Genomic DNA, 20,010 nt, shown 5'->3' on the forward strand with positions numbered 1-20,010 from the left:
ATGAAGTGAGCTGTAGCTCACGAAAGCTTATGCTCTAATAAATTTGTTTGTCTCTAAGGTGCCACGGCTACTCCTTTTCTTTTTGCGAACATGTTTAATATCTCCTTCATTTTATTAAGATTCCCCAAACCCCACTTATTTTACTCTAATATTTTTGTACCTAGCTGCTTAAATTATGTTTAGTCATGCTACAGATTAAATTTAAATAATTCACAGCACTCCCAGTTATTAAGAAGCAGTTTTGACACCCAGCAACTTTTGACTCAGTCATTTGGTTAGTTGAGTGTCTTTCATAAGAATTCCACAGAGTGATATAAGGAGAGAATGCAAATAATAAATAAGGAACCTCTTTTTGATTAATTTCCCCATCTGTAACAGAAATGATCTAAGTATAAGGCAACCAAACAGTCTGGGGATAAGTGCTGTTTTATATGACTAACTAGACCAGCATACATCTGCATCTTTGAAGCCCTCTGCTCAGTGTTACTGGAGACCAAAGTGCTCTGTGGCATGTGTAATAAGGAAAGTGGGTAATAGTGGCAGATTTTAGCTTAATATGTACCCTCCTACATTCTTCCCTAGTTATTTGGGTCTAATTCAACTGATATGTCCTTTTTCTGCTCTTTGCTAGCCTAATCCTCCCCATCATTTTTAATGCTTTGTAAATTAGAGAAGCTTTTTACTTCCCATTAATATGTCTCTTAGAAATTTTTGCCTCTATGAAAAGTCTCATGAAATTGGACCTCTTACAAAGAGGATTTTTAATTCAATCTTTTTAAGTATAGCTATTAATGATAAAAACAGCCAATAGGCACAGGTTTCAAATTTAGCCCATTGCTCACTTATGCTTAGATATCCTAGAACATGGCTGCCAAACTCTTGGGGTGCATCTGTACTTTTGAACATCAGAGGAAACTTTTAATTACAGGAAGGGAGAATGAAAAGATACCATATTTTCATTTATAGTAAACATATGAAATGTTTGAAATTTGGGGAAGTTATTACCCAGAGGGATTCCAATTCTTAGAAAAGGGGTCTTTTTCCCCACCGAGGAAAAAAATGTCACTAATTAGATTCAAAACCACTTTGACTCTTTCTCCCTTACCTCAGCTGTACTGAGCCCATTGGTCCATCTGAGATATTGGGTATCAGCTCAACTCAAGATATATTATAGCCATTGGGCAAGATTTAACTTCAGTGGTGTGTGGGGACCTGCAGAAACGGCTGCTCTCAGTGGAGGATTCAGTGCTGGTATCATCTTCTTATGGTTTGGCAGAGGAGAGGTAACTATAAATTCCTCACTGGAGTTCTGCCAGCAGAGGCTCCCAGTGACAGGCACTTAAAAGCTCTTGGCTACTTTCATCCCATTGCCCTCTATTAGGTCTTACATCTAGCATATTTTAATTCTCATTCCAAGTAGTGGGAGACTATTTAATTGGCTCTCCCTGTCTTTAATGATATTACTATTGTATATGGAATAGTTATTCTATGTATAAACTGCAGTATATTGAGCTACAAATCTCATGAGCAGGTAGAGTGACCAGAGAACAAATATTAAAAATCGGGACGGGGGTGGGGGATAATAGGCACATATATAAGAAAAAGACCCAAAAATCGGGACTGTTCCTATAAAATCAGGACATCTGGTCACCCTACGAGCAGGTTTATAGAACAATTTAGTTATCAGCACTTCCAGTGGTAGAATGGCTCTATGAAGTATCAATGTTTGTTTACTTCTATGTAAGTTTTACGTTTGTGCGTCGTGTGCTGTGTGTGTGTGTGTGTGCAGCTACTGGAACTGTTCTGACCTCCTGGACTGAAGCTGATCAGCATTGTCTAATGTTGAGTGAGTATGGGCTAAATTTACACTTAAACTCACATCAAAACTCACATACCTTTGCCTGAGGAAAAGAGGTGTCTTCTTCAACTACTATAATGTCCCCATTGCAGCTTCTGTTGATGTCTTTTTCTGCTCTTCTACTGCCACATATAGCTCATGCCCTTAAAGTAAACATTTACAACACAGCAGATTTTGACATTCTTGCAGAAATTCCTATATTTAAAAAAAAAATAGTGGAAGCATTGTCTAGTAACGAGTGCACTAACCTGGGATTCAGGAGATCTGTGTTCATGTCCCTGCTCGGATCTTTCTGTATAATGTAAGGAAAGTCACTTAGACCCAGATCCTCAAAAGTACTTCAGTGGTATAATGTTGAGTGGAGCAAATGTCTAACTCCTAGGACCCCTGCTGCATAGTGGAATCCTCAGCCCTGAATTTGACATCCAAGCTCCCAATTCAATACAGTGGGAGATTTAGGTGCCTAAGGAGGGGATCCTCAGAAGCCATCAAGCTGAGCGGGGAACTGCCTAACCTTGCCAGGAGTGAAATACAGAGGGAAAGGATGGCTTAGGGCTCAGATTCACAAAGTATTTAGATGCCTAGCTGACAGGCCAGAGGGAGGTGTCTATCTCTGCTCAAGATTCTTATCTGTGAATCCTTTCCTGAAATTAGATGCCTAAGCTAGATCAGCTGCATAGGTAGCCCATTCTGTAGCAGGAAAAAAACATTTAGACAACACTGAAACATTTTGATTTTTTTGGGGGGGTGGGGGGGAAGCAGGAAGAGGTTGGCCAAAGGCCTGGTGATTAGAAGCAAGGAGTCCAACCTATGTCTCCCACACCGCAAGTGGGTGCCCTAACCACTGGACTATATATTTCACTCTCCCTGAGAATATTTAATTATTTATACAAAGTGGAACAACTCTAGTGGGAGAGATTGAGAGAACCAATGCCAGAATCACCAATAGCCCAGTAGTTAGAGCACTTACTAGGAATATGTGACATCTGGTGTGGGTCCCTGGTCTGAGTCAGGCAGTGCAGTGTAGCTTGATCTATAGATTATGTATTAATTATATTGATTACTTAAGAATTCCCAGTTATCACTTTGAGGGTTGACAGGGTCTCGTCCCAAGATCAGGCCCAGTACTATTAACATTACTGTATAGTTGGGAACCACAATATGCACAGTTGCAACACTCAGACTATAGGAACCCTTCAATGTTTACAATAGTCTATTAATACATTTAGCAAAGTCACAAACACTGTAACTCAGTAAGGTTCATAGAGAATGTATATCTGAACATTCATACTCACATCATCCCTTGCAGAACAAACTGAAATGTTGGCCAATATCTTCCCCATTGTCATCACCTTCCTCCTCATCTCCAGTGGCCATCATTCTCGCACCTCCCAAGAGTTACATCTCTCTCTCTCTCCCCCGCACACAGGCTGGGATAAAACTTTTGGAATATGTTACACGGACATCACTATGTCTAATGCATATTCAGTAGCCGATTTCTGCCTCCTTCCTTATTCATATTTCCTTGCCCTACTAATGCTGGGGTGCCTTCCTCCTATATGTTAGTGTATGAATGATCTCAGTTTATTATTATACACATCAATTTGTTGCCATGGCACTCTTGTGGTCAGATATCTGCAGTGTTAGCTCATGTTCCTGTGGTTGGCTGGTGTCTTCATGGCAAAGTCAGACAAAATTCCCCCTTACATACACTATTCTCAGTTCCCCAAAACTTGGAGGTTATCATTAGGCCATTTATCTGTGCTGAAGGTCACAGGCCTCACGCCTTATGCTAACTGCTGAAGCTAATGTATCACAGGGTACAAACATGTAGGTTCCTTTTCTAACAGTTGAATATAATAATGGCAGAATATAATGAAGGCAAGGCAGTGAATATAATAAAGGTGTGCAGGGTTTTGAACTTGGGGTCTACTGAGTGACCACCAGGCCACCCTCTCCCACAAATAAAACAGTTTAGTCCAAAAAATTTCCAACATGCTTGCCCCAGCTTTCTTTTGTATGGATGCTGTGATGCTTCCCTAGCTATCAGTTGCCTACATCTGGCTCTCCTGCTATGGGCTCTGACAAGTATCAGGTCTTAGGTGTGATCGGACCATGCCTACAGGATTGGATCACATTGGCAAGACAGGTTTCAGAGTAGCAGCCGTGTTAGTCTGTTTCTATTGGCAAGACAGATGTTCTCCTACTTCGTTTGAGAATCCTGTTCCAGGAACATCTATCCAAGGAGCTTGTTAGCTGTGTGTGGCATCCCTACTTACATTTCTGGAAGTCAGCATTCACAAAGCTATACAGGTTTCAGAGAAGCAACTGTGTTAGTCTGTATCCGCAAAAAGAACAGGAGTACTTGTGGCACCTTAGAGACTAACAAATTTATTAGAGCATAAGCTTTCGATGAAGTGAGTTGTAGTCTCTAAGGTGCCGAAAGCTACATAGGTGTGTAGCGGGGTGGTCACCTGTTCCTGCCCAGAAAGACTTGAAATCAGACCTCAGAGTGGGCTGAGGCTGTGAGACAGCTGCTGCTAGTGAAAGCAGCAAGCCTCAGCTGATTGGGGAAACAGTCACAGCTGTGGCCACACCGTAGTCAGGGCCCAGCTGGCTTTATAAGAGGGCAGTGGGCCAGGCAGACACAATCTCTCTCTAGATTTGAGAGGGAGGGGCCTGGCTGCTGGGAGCTGAGCAGGGTACCTAAAGTGGAGCAGGGCTGGGGCAAGGCCAGAGGAGCTGGGGAACTCCAGCCTGGGAAACCCCCATGCTGCAGGCCTTGTAGAAGGCCTAGGAAAAGGGTACTGGGGTGGCAGAGGTCAGCCCAAGAGTAGGCAGAAGCAGCAGGTCCAGACCCTCCTTGCCAAAGATGAGTGGCAATTATACTGCAGTCCACCCCAGGGAGCGGGGGCTAGATGGTGAGTAGCCAAAGACTGAGGCAAGGTGGGGATAGAAGGTAGAGATTCCCCGGGGGTGGGGGGAGACCAAGATATGTGGGGGTACTGCCAGGGGGCATGAAAGGGGCACCAAGGTCCAGGAGGGACTTGGGGCCCAGCGACAAGTGGGACACTGGCCTGCAGAGGGCGCTCCAGAGGCTGGAAACACTAATTCCCTGGACGACCAGCAGGAGGCGCTGCAGGGGTGAGTACCTGCTACAAGGTGGCTTAGTGGGGGATGGAAACATATATTATTTGTTGTTTTTTTTAATGTATATATTTGTGACCAGAAAAAAGTGTCAAAAAATCCCCATACTCAGTGACTCCTTGTTGGAGATAAAATTAAGAACAATAGGATGATTAAACTTATTTAGATGCAGATAAAAGCTGTTCTAAAGAGCCTGTACACTCTCAACTTAATAAAGCTTTCACTTTATAAGTTTCCATAGGATTTTAATACCCTTGTGTAAACTGGAATGCAGATGTGCCACCTAAGAATGGAAAAATACAGGCCCAGCTACAGGTCTCTTCACATCCCTTTCTTCAGAACTTTATTTCTAAAAGCACATCCTCAAAACTGGAATGAATCATTTCATACTGCTTGATAATAACTACCCAAGGCCTCTCCAATTTCGGCTAGCTAGAGAGGAAGAGGAAATGTGTTTCCCATATGGTAGCTTCCTTCGCACCAGCTTCTCCTTTCCTTTTTAATAACCCTGCCAGCATCATCCATGTTTTAGGAAGGAACACGATAACCCTTTAACTGCCAGAGTGCTCATCATATCTCAATTCATCTGGAACCAGATATGTTCTCAAGATATTTATGGTCTAGCCCATGTCCATAAATACAGTTCTAAATGTCTCATTTGAAAGCCCAGTTTCATGAGATTTCTAGCTCAAAAACATTCAGTTAAGTTTAGATAAGATTTGGAGAAGAATCTGAAAACTTGGATGCTTTTCTGCTCTTCACCTCTCAGTCATGAGAGTTTTGTCCATCACTCCATACTACCTCTTATCTTCTGAACCATTTTCTGTGTCTTCCAAATTATTTGTATCTATTATGTTCTTATAATAAAGACTTGGCTTCATCTGGATCTTCTAATATCACAAAAATTTTATCAAAGGAAGGGATCCTAAATTTTGCAGGGCACAGAATTTTTGTTTCCAAACCAGTCTATGAAAAGTGAAATAACTTTCTCAGCTAAATACACTCCTTCTTACAATTTTTCTTGGTCATCACATATCTGGAAACATAAAAGTATGTCCTTTGGGTTTGAAAACATATTTCTCTTTTCTACTTAAAGAACATTGTGATTTTCAAATATATTGCAAGTCCACCAACAGAATCTTCATCACTTTTGTTTCTGGTTAAAGGAGTTGAATTTCTTTTGGTTATTTGTTGAGCTATAATATGCTTTATCAATTGCAGAGACATTCTGCCTTCAAATTTTGAGTACAATCTGAAGGAAAGTCTGAAACAAATAAAAAAAGGTTATCATCCTCAAACTCTAGTCGGGAACCCTAGGCAATTGGCTTTTCCTTCTGAATTTTCAACTAGTAATTATGTTTTAAATTGTGAACCTGCTCGTACTCTCTCTGAAGTCGATGGTAAAAGTCCAACAAGAGTGACATCAAATTATATCTTCTGTCTTTTATCTTCCAATTTACAGAACATAATAAATTAGGAACAATATTGTGAAGTATTATCCGTAATCTTCAAATTCACGTAACTGAATTTTCATGTATCAAAGCACCATGTGATTTCTCTAGGTTCATAAGATTATCTCCCCGCAGCCCACTTTAGCATTTTCCACCACTTGAAATCTAGCATCAGAAAGCCCAATTATATTTATCACTTATGTGCCATTTACCTCTTTTATGTGCTACACAAACTTTAATCTATGAATAAGTCCCTTTGTTTTCAGTTTAAACCAGCTTTTACCGGAAAATTCCCAGGTTTCACAAAATATTATTCTTTTTTTTCTGATTTTCACCCTACTTTTGTATCATTTAAATATATGAAAAATAACTTGTCTTATTAGGAAAATACAATACATTACATGAGGTATATGTATTACAGTACTACATTAGTCCGTGTGTATATGCAAAGCTGTCTTTGAAGTAAGGTCATGTATTAGTCTAGAAGATACACATAGTAAACAGGCATGCACACATGCTCTGAAGTGCATGTGCATCTGAATGATGAATCTCACACCCACAATATACACATTTCAGGCTGTTTGGAGATACCAGTTTAAAGATTTGACATGCTAAAATGGGAAGAAAATGAAAATCTGAATCAGAATACATTTCAGAACACAAGGAAGTATTCAAAAGTTTTTAAAAAAATAAGCAGGAGAAAAGAATGAAGTTGAGTGTATGCGCTGCAAATCATGTGGCCTAATTATTAAATGTAAATATTTATAGGCTAATAGTTCTAAGTTTACAACAGTTTATTTGTGAATTAGCGATATATTTTCTTAATCTTAGAGGTGGCATTGTGTTGAGTTTTTTTAGTTCTGCAGCAAACCACAGTGATGAACGGAATTCAAAGCATTAATCTACTGAATACCTTTTCCCTGTCTTTCCGTCCACCAAAATAAACCCCTATATTTACCCAAAAAAGTTATTAATCATTTTTTGCACTGATTTTCACCTGTTTTTGTTGTTCTTGTGATAAACACTGAAATTCTCGGCGAAAAATAAAAACTGAAAATGAAGGGGCTTACCTATGAATCATCACAATGCTCCTGTGGAGAATGGAATACAGTTTTCTATAAAAATCATAAAGGATTTTTTTTATTCTTCAATTTATGTGAATAATTTCTGGTCTGTAGATTGTTCACAAATCGAATAGTGAATTCTCACGAGAAATGAAGTCCAAAATTCATGTTGTTTTTGACTGGACATACAGGACACATGGTATGTTTCAATTCTGTGATTAGAAGTCTGTAACTCTCATATTCAGATTTCTGAGAGTAAATACTTCCATTCTGAATTCACTTACTGTGGATAAACTACAATATTTGCTTAAAATTTGCTCAATAATTCTTTAAAATCTTGCCTTTCCTATCACTAATAGGAATTAGAGGGACTAAACTGCAACTTTGGCTCAATGAGTTTCATGAAAATTTGTAGTCATCACTGTGTCCACGCCTCCCCCCCCCCCCCGCTTTAACAGCCTTGTTTTGGGATTAACAGCCTTGTTTTGAGTTTTTAAAGTCAAGTGAGTCCATGTTAAAGCACAGAAACCACCACCATTTAAAGTTCTGCTTGCTCTAGATTCAATTTTATATATTCAAAAAGGTCAAGAGCGATAACCCAGGTAATTATAGGACATCATTCCCAGGGAAAAATAATGGAAAAACAGATTATTGAATAAATAAAGAATTAAAGGTTGAAAACTATTATCAATCAACGTGGTTTTATGGAAAATAAGTCTTGTCAAACAAACCTGATTTCATTCTTTGATGAGCTTAGTCATACCCTGCTGAAATTTATTTAACCCTAATTTCCTGTCTGCTATTGGTCAATTCAGTCAAAGTCATCCATTTTGATGTCTCTAATATAAAATAATTGTGGTTGCCATTTTGGATTTCTAGCTATAAACTATCATTATTTATTACTTATCAAAAGCCTTAAATCTTAAACTAACCATATTTTTATATATACACATACACTGTTTAAAGGTGTATGTGTATATATATCTATATATGCATGTCTCTGTCCTGGGTGCTATATTTCTTATACAGGACCAGGGCAGCTAAAAAGCCTCTTGTATCAGGACTATATCAAAAGCCTTATAAAAAATCAAGATACATCATCTCTACTGCTTCTCCCCTAGCCACTAGTCCAGTAACCCTGTCAAAGAAGGAAGTTAGGTTGGTTTGGCATGACTTGTGCTTGACAAATCAATGCTAGTTGTTCTTTATCTATCTATTATCCTCTAGGATCATACAAATTGATTGTTTAATCATTTGTTCCCCTGTCTTCCCAGTATTCAAGTAAGGATGACGTCTATAATTTCCTGGGTCCCCTTTGTTCCCCCTTTTTAAAGATAGGTACTATGTTTGCCCTTGCCCAGTCCACTGGGCCCTCATCCATCCTCCATGAGCTATTGAAGATAATTGCTAATGCTTCCAAGATTGCTTTAGCTAGTTCCTTAAGTACCCTAGGATGAATTTAACCAATCCCTGCTGACTTATCCTTGAAAACAATGACTTTGAAGAAGATTTTAGGGGTCATGGTGGAGAAACAACACTGCATGAGCCTTCAGTCCAATGCTGGGATAAACAGGGCTAATGTGATCCTTGGATGTATAAAGAGGGAGTAGAAAGTAGGAGTAGGAAGGTGATTTTATGTCTGTGAACAGCATTGGTGAGTTCAATACTAGAATACAGCATCCAGAGTCCATATTTTGAAAAATGCGTTGACAAATTATAGAAGATGCAGAAAAGAACCACAAAATTATTTGAGGGCAGCATAAAATGCCTTCAGTGAGAGACTTCAAGAGCTCAATCTGCTTAGTTTATCAAAAAGATGAGTGAGAGGTGACTTGATTACAATGTGCAAGCATCTTCACGGGGAGACAATACTGGATACTAAAGGCCTGTTTAATCTGACAAAGAAAGCAGAACAAGAACCAGTGGCTCGCAGCTGAGTTTACCTGCCAGGCAAGTTCAAATTAGAAATGTGGCACAATTTTATAACAGTGCAGTGATTAATGATTGAAATAACTACTGAGGAAAGTGGCAGATTCTCCATTCCTTCAAATAAGGCTTTTCTGGAAGATATATTTTTGTCAGACCCATATTATTGCGTTCTTTACCAGGGTAACTGGGTGAAATATGCTGCTGTGTCATATAGCAGGTCAGACTAGATCTAATTGTCCCTTCTGGCCTTAAAGTCTACGAAAAGCAGTTGTAATTAAAGACTTCAGCATTTTTTCCATTCTAAAAATTAAATTGGCCTGGGTTGTTTTTGAAGCACAGCATAGATTTGCAAACGACCAGATTTTCTGCGATAGTTTTGGGTTTGTAATTGTGTGTAGGTCTGCTCTGCACTGCCCCCTATTGCTCTCTAGATCAGCAGCATTTGTCCTCTATTCCCCCCCACCCCCTCATTCTCTTCAATATACAACCAGGACCAGAGTAATCAACTACTTCTCAAGTCCAGTTTATTAGCACATAAAATAACTAAGCTCTTTTCCCAACCCATCAGTGGGAGAAACACCATCTCTCCCAGTCTCTCTCCAGGCAAACACAGTTCCTCTTTACTGAGGTATCTTAAATCATCTGCAACCAAACATATACTTTCACTTCCCCAGTTACTTCCCTAGCTCTCGTCCCAGGACCATTTTCCTAGACAATAGTTTCTCTTAGGCTACATCTATACCAGGGATTGGCAACGTTTGGCCCGCGGCCCGCCTGGGTAAGGTCCCTGTCGGGTGGGGCCAGTTTGTTTACCTGCTGCATCTGAAGGTTTGGCCAATTGCAGCTCCCACTGGCTGCGGTTCACCGCTCCAGGCCAACGGGGGCTGCGGGAAGCGGCAGCCAGCACATCCCTCAGTCCGTGCCGCTTCCCGCAGCCCCCATTGGCCTGGAACGGCGAACCGCGGCCCGTAGGAGCTGCAATTGGCTGAACCTGCGGATGCGGCAGGTAAACAAACTGGGCCAGCCCGCCAGGGAGCTTTTAACCTAGTGGGCCGCGGGCCAAAGGTTTCCGATCACTGATCTATACTATACAACAGATTCAGTGGAGTGGAGTATATGTGTAGCTATATCCCATAGTGAAAAGCATGCCATGTGCACACTGCAGTGTATAGCTACACATCTCCATGAAAAACTGGCAGCAGCGAAAGGCTTGAGCAACTCCCTGATGCCGGAGCTTTTCACTAAGGCAACCAAAGGCTCTGACGGGGGTGGGGGACAGCAGGAAAGCCTTTCCCTGCTGCCAGAGTCTTTCCCTACTGGGGGAGACATTACTCGAGACAGGAAAAGCGTCCAGCAGCAGGGACCTGTTGGAGTTTTTCCCTGTGGCCTCCCCAATGGGGGAGTCTTTTCCTGAAGCAGCAGAGAAAGGCTCCAGCAGCGAGAAGCTGCCTCAGCCTTTCCTCACTGCCACTGTCCTTACCTGCAGTGAAAGAAGACTCCAGCAGCATTGAGGGAAGGCACCAGCAGTGGGGAGCAGGCAGAGCCTTCTTTCCCCCCATCCCCCTAAGCCAGAGTATTTTCTCACTAGGGGAGTCTTTTCAAGCAACAGGGAAAGTCTCCAGCAGCAGGGAGGAGCAGGACACTAACTGGTTAAAAATAGCTGTGCATGGATTGAGCTAGTAGAAATCCATGAATGGTACCTACTCATGTATATACTCACACCCTTCAGATATGTCTCTACTGTAGTTGCCTAAATCGTGCCTCAGCAGCTACACTGCTATTTATGTCCATTCTAGTGAGGCTACATGGGTATGTACACTACAAACCATTGAACAAAGCATACATTATAGACACGCCTTAAATTTCTGACCACTTCTTACCAGACTATTTTCTTTTAGGAGCTCAGTTCAGCCCCAGCAACACAGTCTCTTTTTTTCCTATTATTCCTATTTCCTAGTTTTCCTATTATTGACTCCAGATTGTCTTTGAGTTCCTTCCTAATTCCCTTCCCACAGCTAGCACTAGTTATTGTAATTAAACTTCCCTTTCTAGGAGGTGCTCAGCCTCTTATAAAGTCCAGGTGCCCTCTTTTAATCAAACAGATAATTAGTCCAAGTGTACTGCCTCAGCTCCCACTTATCGGCCTGTCACTCTGTGACAGTAATGGAGCATTTAACAAACCAAATTTTATTTTATTTTATTTTATTTTGGTTTTCAATTTTATTACAAAACTTTCCACACATCTAGTGCACTACTCAAAACTGTAGCAATCTAAGATTTTAAAACCCACTTTATCATTAGACACAATAGGCTAAATTCAACCCATGTGTAAGCAAGTATTTTCATCTACTTCTTTCAGGACTGAATTTGTTCCAGCATTAATACTGAATTAACATATTAAGACTGGCAGTCTGCTCTTGGGAGGCATTGGCCATAATATCATGGGGTACAGGCAATAAAAAGATGGGATTTTTTTTTTACATATCCCTGATTTTTGTTGGAAAAAAACCCCAAAATTATTTACCCAGCTCTAGTCATGGGTTAGAAAAAACCACCTGCTGACTTTTCAGACCTCATAGTACTCCATGGGATTGTACCAAAGGCATATACAAAAGTCACCAGTCTTGTTTGGCCCTTGTCTGAAATCAAATTGTCTGAAGAGTTTGTATGCTATGGTATAACTGGGAGTGTTAAATCTAGTTTATCTTTATGATGGTGCTGTCAACTTAGATCTACCTCAGTGTGAGCACCCTCTGTTTGTGTACAGTATATTTGTCACAGAAAGATAAATAGGGCTTGCTGTGAGTGTGACATTAATTACTAGGTTTCCAGCACAACATGACTAACTTATATTTTACTAGTGCAAATCCAAACAGACAGAAAATTTGCCATCAGCAATCTCTGAAAAGACTTGGCTCCACTAAAAGTTAAGAAACAACTCTTTTCATGTGAAAATGACATGGTAATTTTTGGTCATCGTAAATTATCAAGCAGCAAACATATTATACAGTGTTTGCTGTTGTAACTTAGCACCTCCCGATTCTGTGCTTGACTAGAAAATGGAGTGTGGCATGCTGAGCCTCAGACAGTGGGTGATAGAGCATCAGCACCAGAGGAATGCAGTATCTGCAGTTGTGAACTATCAACTGTCTCTTGCCCATAACAGTTGCTCATTCTTTCATGCCATTTTTCTGCCATTTGTTGAATTTGATAGCATTTATGTTTAAGTTGAAAATCATCTAATATCTGTAATCAGTGGGGCTCCTGGAAGTAGATCCACTTCATTTAAATTACTTTTAGTGATGCAGTGGTGTTTCTTGCTCCTTTTGATAGCTTTCTATATTAACATTTCAAGGCATTTAGCGCTATCTTTCTTAAACAAGGAGACTATATAATTTGCTTTTGCATTTCAAGCCTACCAATTTTTTAATTGTGAGCCCCCTGCTGGTAAATGGGTTAAACTGATTACAGTGAATTCTTGAGTAATTACAAGAAGCTCATTATCAGAAAGTTATGTTATTGATCTTGTTATGCACTATATTCATTAACAGTGTCTCAAAATGACCATTCCCCTGAAGACAATTTGCAGAACTCAGACATGCTTAATTCTAACAGAAAGACAAGACAAAGACAAAAGACTCAGTCAATTGTTTAAAACACAAATCAGAAACAGATGGAGAAATGAGTTAAGATCCTTTTGTTTTGATGATGCAAAACAAGAACCGAGCATTAAAACAACTGTGAAATATCAAACCTACTTTATAAAGAGGGAGCTTCCACATTTCATAATTCAAATAAGTTAATCCACTGAGAGAAGTGAGTTCTCCTCATATCAGAAAGTCGATGAATTCCAGTCAGTGTTTCGCAGCTGTTATCCTGTCTGATAGTTATAGGCTGCCAACCAAAAAAGCCTGAAAGTAAATCTACTTTACATCTGGCAAAGAGCAAATTTTTTCTTTTATTATATTTTTAAGTAACAAAAAGATCATGTGTAATTAACAAAATTAGATGGTCTATTTTGAGCTTTCAGCACTGAGATGTAATAGGGCTACTCCCATTAGTTTCCAATCCTTCCATCTGCAGGGACCAAAGTCTGGAAGGTCTTTTCCATCTTTAGTTTATAAGTTTATGTAATTAATACTAAAGGCAACTGATGCCTAAATCCTGATGCAGGAGACTGACATTTTATCTCTCAAGTGTTGAAAACAAATGGCATAAGAAAAACATGGGTCAAGATTTACATAGCTGCCCTGATTTGACTTAATTTTCAAGAGGACATCCAGATCCCTTAAGCATCTTTGAAAATCTCAGCCTTAATTTTTGAGACAGCTATACATTTAAAGATGGGAAGGATCAAGTGGCAATATCAGTAACATGGACTTTCTAATTATGAACTTCAAAATGGCAACTCTGACCATCACAAGCAATGGGTACGAAGAGAGGGAAGAACATCTTTGCCAGCAGGCTGGCTAACCTAGTGAGGAGGGCTTTAAACTAGGTTCACCGGGGGAAGGAGACCAAAGCCCTGAGGTAAGTGGGAAAGCGGGATACCGGGAGGAAGCACAGGCAGGAATGTCTGTGAGGGGAGGGCTCCTGCCTCATACTGGGAATGAGGGGCGATCAACAGGTTATCTCAAGTGCTTATATACAAATGCACAAAGCCTTGGAAACAAGCAGGGAGAACTGGAGGTCCTGGTGATGTCAAGGAATTATGACGTGATTGGAATAACAGAGACTTGGTGGGATAACTCACATGACTGGAGTACAGTCATGGATGGTTATAAACTGTTCAGGAAGGACAGGCAGGGCAGAAAAGGTGGGGGAGTAGCACTGTATGTAAGGGAGCAGTATGACTGCTCAGAGCTCCGGTACGAAACTGTGGAAAAACCTGAGTGTCTCTGGATTAAGTTTAGAAGTGTGTGCAACAAGAGTGATGTCATGGTGGGAGTCTGCTATAGACCACCGGACCAGGGGGATGAGGTGGATGAGGCTTTCTTCCGGCAACTCACGGAAGCTACTAGATCGCATGCCCTGATTCTCATGGGTGACTTTAATTTTCCTGATATCTGCTGGGAGAGCAATACAGCGGTGCATAGACAATCCAGGAAGTTTTTGGAAAGCGTAGGGGACAATTTCCTGGTGCAAGTGCTAGGGGAGCCAACTAGGGGGAGCGCTTTTCTTGACCTGCTGCTCACAAACCGGGTAGAATTAGTGGGGGAAGCAAAAGTGGATGGGAATCTGGGAGGCAGTGACCATGAGTTGGTTGAGTTCAGGATCCTGACGCAGGGAAGAAAGGTAAGCAGCAGGATACGGACCCTGGACTTCAGGAAAGCAGACTTTGACTCCCTCAGGGAACAGATGGCCAGGATCCCCTGGGGGACTAACATGAAAGGGAAGGGAGTCCAGGAGAGCTGGCTGTATTTCAAGGAATCCCTGTTGAGGTTACAGGGACAAACCATCCCGATGAGTCGAAAGAATAGTAAATATGGCAGGCGACCAGCTTGGCTTAATGGTGAAATCCTAGCGGATCTTAAACATAAAAAAGAAGCTTACAAGAAGTGGAAGCTTGGACATATGACCAGGGAAGAGTATAAAAATATTGCTCGGGCATGTAGGAAAGATATCAGGAGGGCCAAATCGCACCTGGAGCTGCAGCTAGCAAGAGATGTCAAGAGTAACAAGAAGGGTTTCTTCAGGTATGTTGGCAACAAGAAGAAAGCCAAGGAAAGTGTGGGCCCCTTACTGAATGAGGGAGGCAAGCTAGTGACAGAGGATGTGGAAAAAGCTAATGTACTCAATGCTTTTTTTGCCTCTGTTTTCACTAACAAGGTCAGCTCCCAGACTGCTGTGCTGGGCAACACAAAATGGGGAAGAGATGGCCAGCCCTCTGTAGAGATAGAGGTGGTTAGGGACTATTTAGAAAAGCTGGACGTGCACAAGTCCATGGGGCCGGACGAATTGCATCCGAGAGTGCTGAAGGAATTGGCGGCTGTGATTGCAGAGCCCTTGGCCATTATCTTTGAAAACTCGTGGCGAACGGGGGAAGTCCCGGATGACTGGAAAAAGGCTAATGTAGTGCCCATCTTTAAAAAAGGGAAGAAGGAGGATCCTGGGAACTACAGGCCGGTCAGCCTCACCTCAGTCCCTGGAAAAATCATGGAGCAGGTCCTCAAAGAATCAATCCTGAAGCACTTAGAGGAGAGGAAAGTGATCAGGAACAGTCAGCATGGATTCACCAAGGGAAGGTCATGCCTGACTAATCTAATCGCCTTTTATGATGAGATTACTGGTTCTGTGGATGAAGGGAAAGCAGTGGATGTATTGTTTCTTGACTTTAGCAAAGCTTTTGACACGGTCTCCCACAGCATTCTTGTCAGCAAGTTAAGGAAGTATGGGCTGGATGAATGCACTATAAGGTGGGTAGAAAGCTGGCTAGATTGTCGGGCTCAACGGGTAGTGATCAATGGCTCCATGTCTAGTTGGCAGCCGGTGTCAAGTGGAGTGCCCCAGGGGTCGGTCCTGGGGCCCGTTTTGTTCAATATCTTCATAAATGATCTGGAGGATGGTGTGGATTGCACTCTCAGCAAATTTGCGGATGATACTAAACTGGGAGGAGTGGTAGATACGCTGGAGGGGAGGGATAGGATACAGAAGGACCTAGACAAATTGGAGGATTGGGCCAAAAGAAATCTAATGAGGTTCAATAAGGATAAATGCAGGGTCCTGCACTTAGGATGGAAGAATCCAATGCACCGCTACAGACTAGGGACCGAATGGCTCGGCAGCAGTTCTGCGGAAAAGGACCTAGGGGTGACAGTGGACGAGAAGCTGGATATGAGTCAGCAGTGTGCCCTTGTTGCCAAGAAGGCCAATGGCATTTTGGGTTGTATAAGTAGGGGCATAGCGAGCAGATCGAGGGACGTGATCGTTCCCCTCTATTCGACACTGGTGAGGCCTCATCTGGAGTACTGTGTCCAGTTTTGGGCCCCACACTACAGGAAGGATGTGGATAAATTGGAAAGAGTACAACGAAGGGCAACAAAAATGATTAGGGGTCTAGAGCACATGACTTATGAGGAGAGGCTGAGGGAGCTGGGATTGTTTAGTCTGCAGAAGAGAAGAATGAGGGGGGATTTGATAGCTGCTTTCAACTACCTGAAAGGGGGTTTCAAAGAGGATGGCTCTAGACTGTTCTCAATGGTAGCAGATGACAGAACGAGGAGTAATGGTCTCAAGTTGCAATGGGGGAGGTTTAGATTGGATATTAGGAAAAACTTTTTCACTAAGAGGGTGGTGAAACACTGGAATGCGTTACCTAGGGAGGTGGTAGAATCTCCTTCCTTAGAGGTTTTTAAGGTCAGGCTTGACAAAGCCCTAGCTGGGATGATTTAACTGGGACTTGGTCCTGCTTTGAGCAGGGGGTTGGACTAGATGACCTTCTGGGGTCCCTTCCAACCCTGATATTCTATGATTCTATGATTCTATGGTAATGCAATTTTTACATCTACCTCACCCTACCACATTATTCCTGATAAATCTAAGGCCTAATCCAAAACCCACTGAAGTTTGGGAGAGTCTTTCCCCTGATCAGGTTACTAATCTTTAGTAGAGATTGTGACATTGACAATTTCCTGGAATGTCTTGAAGGAACCTTACTGAATTAAATTAAACTTCATAGAATTAGGTTAAGGTTCATTGTATTAAATTGCTAGTGTGTATGTGTTATTGTGGAATTGTATATATTTCCATGGAAAGAGTAACAAGGAAAATTGAAATGGGTGATTAGGTAAAATCACTTAGGATATAACATCTACATTGAAACCACACCCCTGGAAAAGTAAACCAGAAGTCCTGTTCACTTTCTGGATCAGTAAGAAGGCTCTGAGCCAGTTTAACATCTGGCTATTTATCCAAAATCCCATGCTTTGTCTGTTGGTCCACTGTTGGTCGGAATGACCGACAGACAAAGTAAGTGCTTTTGGATAAATCTGATTTTAAACAGGCTAAGGTAAGGGCCTTCTTACTGATTTATGGAAGGCCCCAATGCTTAGGGTAGGACTAGAAGGATGGGGCTTGCCAGACTCCATGTTAGAGTTCAGGTTAATTCTGGTAAGTTTATTAGCATGTTTGTAAGTTCTTTTGTTGTTAATATATTTTCTATATATTACTTTTTTACCTTAAGAATAGAATAAGTTTGCATAGTCAGAACTGTGTGGTATTTATAACTATTGACAATCACTCCATCAGTCTCTGAAGGGAAAGCAAACAGGTTTTGGGCAACCTGTCTGTGTTGGGAAATACACAGTGAGGCAGGGAGATGTGCAGTCTGGGAATACTCTGGTCAGAAGAGAGTGAGAGATGCAGATCTCCACCCAGAAAGGCACCAGCTGGGGAGCTGGAAGCTGAACCTTTGCAGGACTACTGAGGGAAATACAGATGAAGTTGCCCTGAACTGTGACAGATATTTACTAATGGGTGCTTGAGATGATCTCATACTTACCCTGTGATACTATTGGTGGCCAAGTAAATATTTATCTTTTAAAAATCGTATTTCTGGAAGTCAAAAAAATGGAGACAATGTATGAACAGGTTTGTTTGAACTCATATTAAACCTGAGTCCCTTTGTTGCTGAGTATCCTCAAACCAAATGAATTCAGTGTGATTTCAGGGTGCTCAAACCTTGCATAATGAGAAACTTCATTGTTCTGTTGCTGTTCAATAATGCTGTGTCCACTGGGAAGTTCTGGGGAAGAGGCAAATGCCTCTTGGTCAACAGCTGAGCTCTCACTTATTACTGGTTGTGCTTTAGGGGTAGAACAATTTGACACAATGTTTACTTATCAAAATTTGTATACATGTTTAATCAGTGCAATTATAATTAATCTGCTGAGTTTCCTTAATAAAGCCTGTATACCTTTGAGCCTTATTTGTTGGTAGTGTGGCTATTAGCTGTATAACCACCTCTTTTAAACCACTCAGATATAAATTAAGCTTGCACTCCAGGGAGTTTTGCATGCTTCAATGACAACAATATTTTTAAAAACTCATGATTTTTCAATTGTGGCAAAACTCAATGCAGTTGGCTGGATTATGCCTTCAAACACAATCCTATGTATTAGGTGGTGCATAAAATGCATTGCCCTTAAGGAGCCACAGGGCAGAATTTAGACTTGGTCACACTTTATCACCTGTCCCCTCTTGCTCTGGGTCCCACTCCCTCCATCTCATGCAACAACCAGAAGAGCTGCCTTGGCACACAAGCGGAAGTAAGCTGCAGCTTCTTCGGAATCATGTGTCCACCCATTCCCAGCCCCATCCCACCCACTTTCAGGTGGCCTTCTCCTGATACAGTTATGCAGGACAGTAAGTGACAAAGCTATTTACAAACTGGCCCAATGTTAGTAAGTGCTACAACTCAGGGTTATGCAGTAAATGATGCAGTAAGTGATGCAGTAAATTATTCTAAAAAAATGACAGCTGAAAATGGGATGAAATTTGCTACTATTATAAATTCACAGTTATGCAAATTTATGTCCTAAAACCTCGAACATTCTTTCAAAATGAAACAATATTTTTTCAAGCCCAGAGTACAGTCATGGACACATCACATTTTGGTGACTTAATCATTCAACAATTTGTCGTAGATAATTTAAGAGAGAATACTTTAAAAGTATTAAAAGTAAACGAGTAGAACTTTGAGAATGTTCAAAGAACAAGCAGCAAAAACTTCACTTCAGTAATTCATTCTCTCTCTCTCTCTCTCTGGGTTTTATATTGATGCCCATCACTGCAGTATCTGAGCACCTTCCATGGAAAATGAATAGCAATAGCAAAGTCCTTCATGGAGTTTCTGGGATTTCCACCTTTTCAGAGTAAAAACTCTGCTTGTGGTAGGGTTTCCTTTTCTGATCTCTCTCTCTTTCTCTCACTCACACACACACATTTTACTTCTGTAACCCTTCTGCCTGGTGGAGTGAACAGCAAAAAGGGCCTGGTTCAATATCTAGGGCAGGGGGGAGTTTCTACATTTCCAAACTACCCCTTTCAGGAGTCTGATTTGTCTTGCAGACTCCAAGTTTCACCTCACTTAAAAACGACTTGCTTACAAAATCAGACATAAAAATTCAAAAGTTTCAGACTAGCAGCCGTGTTAGTCTGTATTCGTAAAAAGAAAAGAGGTACTTGTGGCACCTTAGAGACTAACACATTTATTTGAGCATAAGCTTTCATGAGCTACAGCTCACTTCGTCGGATGCATTCAGTGGAAAATACCATGAGGAGATTTCTATACACACACAGAGAACATGAAACAATGAGTTTTATCATACACACTGTAAGGAGAGTGATCACTTAATATGAGCTATTACCCTCAGGAAAGTAGGGGAGGAGGAAAACCTTTTGTGGTGATAATCAAGGTGGGCCATTTCCAGCAGTTAACAAGAACGTCTGAGGAACAGTGGCGAGGTGGGGTGGGGTGGAGGGGAGAAATAACATGGTGAAATAGTTTTACTTTGTGTAATGACCCATCCACTCCCAGTCTCTGTTGAAGCCTAAGTTAATT

The sequence above is a fragment of the Dermochelys coriacea genome, chromosome 3 (assembly GCF_009764565.3).
Source record: "Dermochelys coriacea isolate rDerCor1 chromosome 3, rDerCor1.pri.v4, whole genome shotgun sequence".
NCBI lineage: Eukaryota > Metazoa > Chordata > Testudines > Dermochelyidae > Dermochelys > Dermochelys coriacea.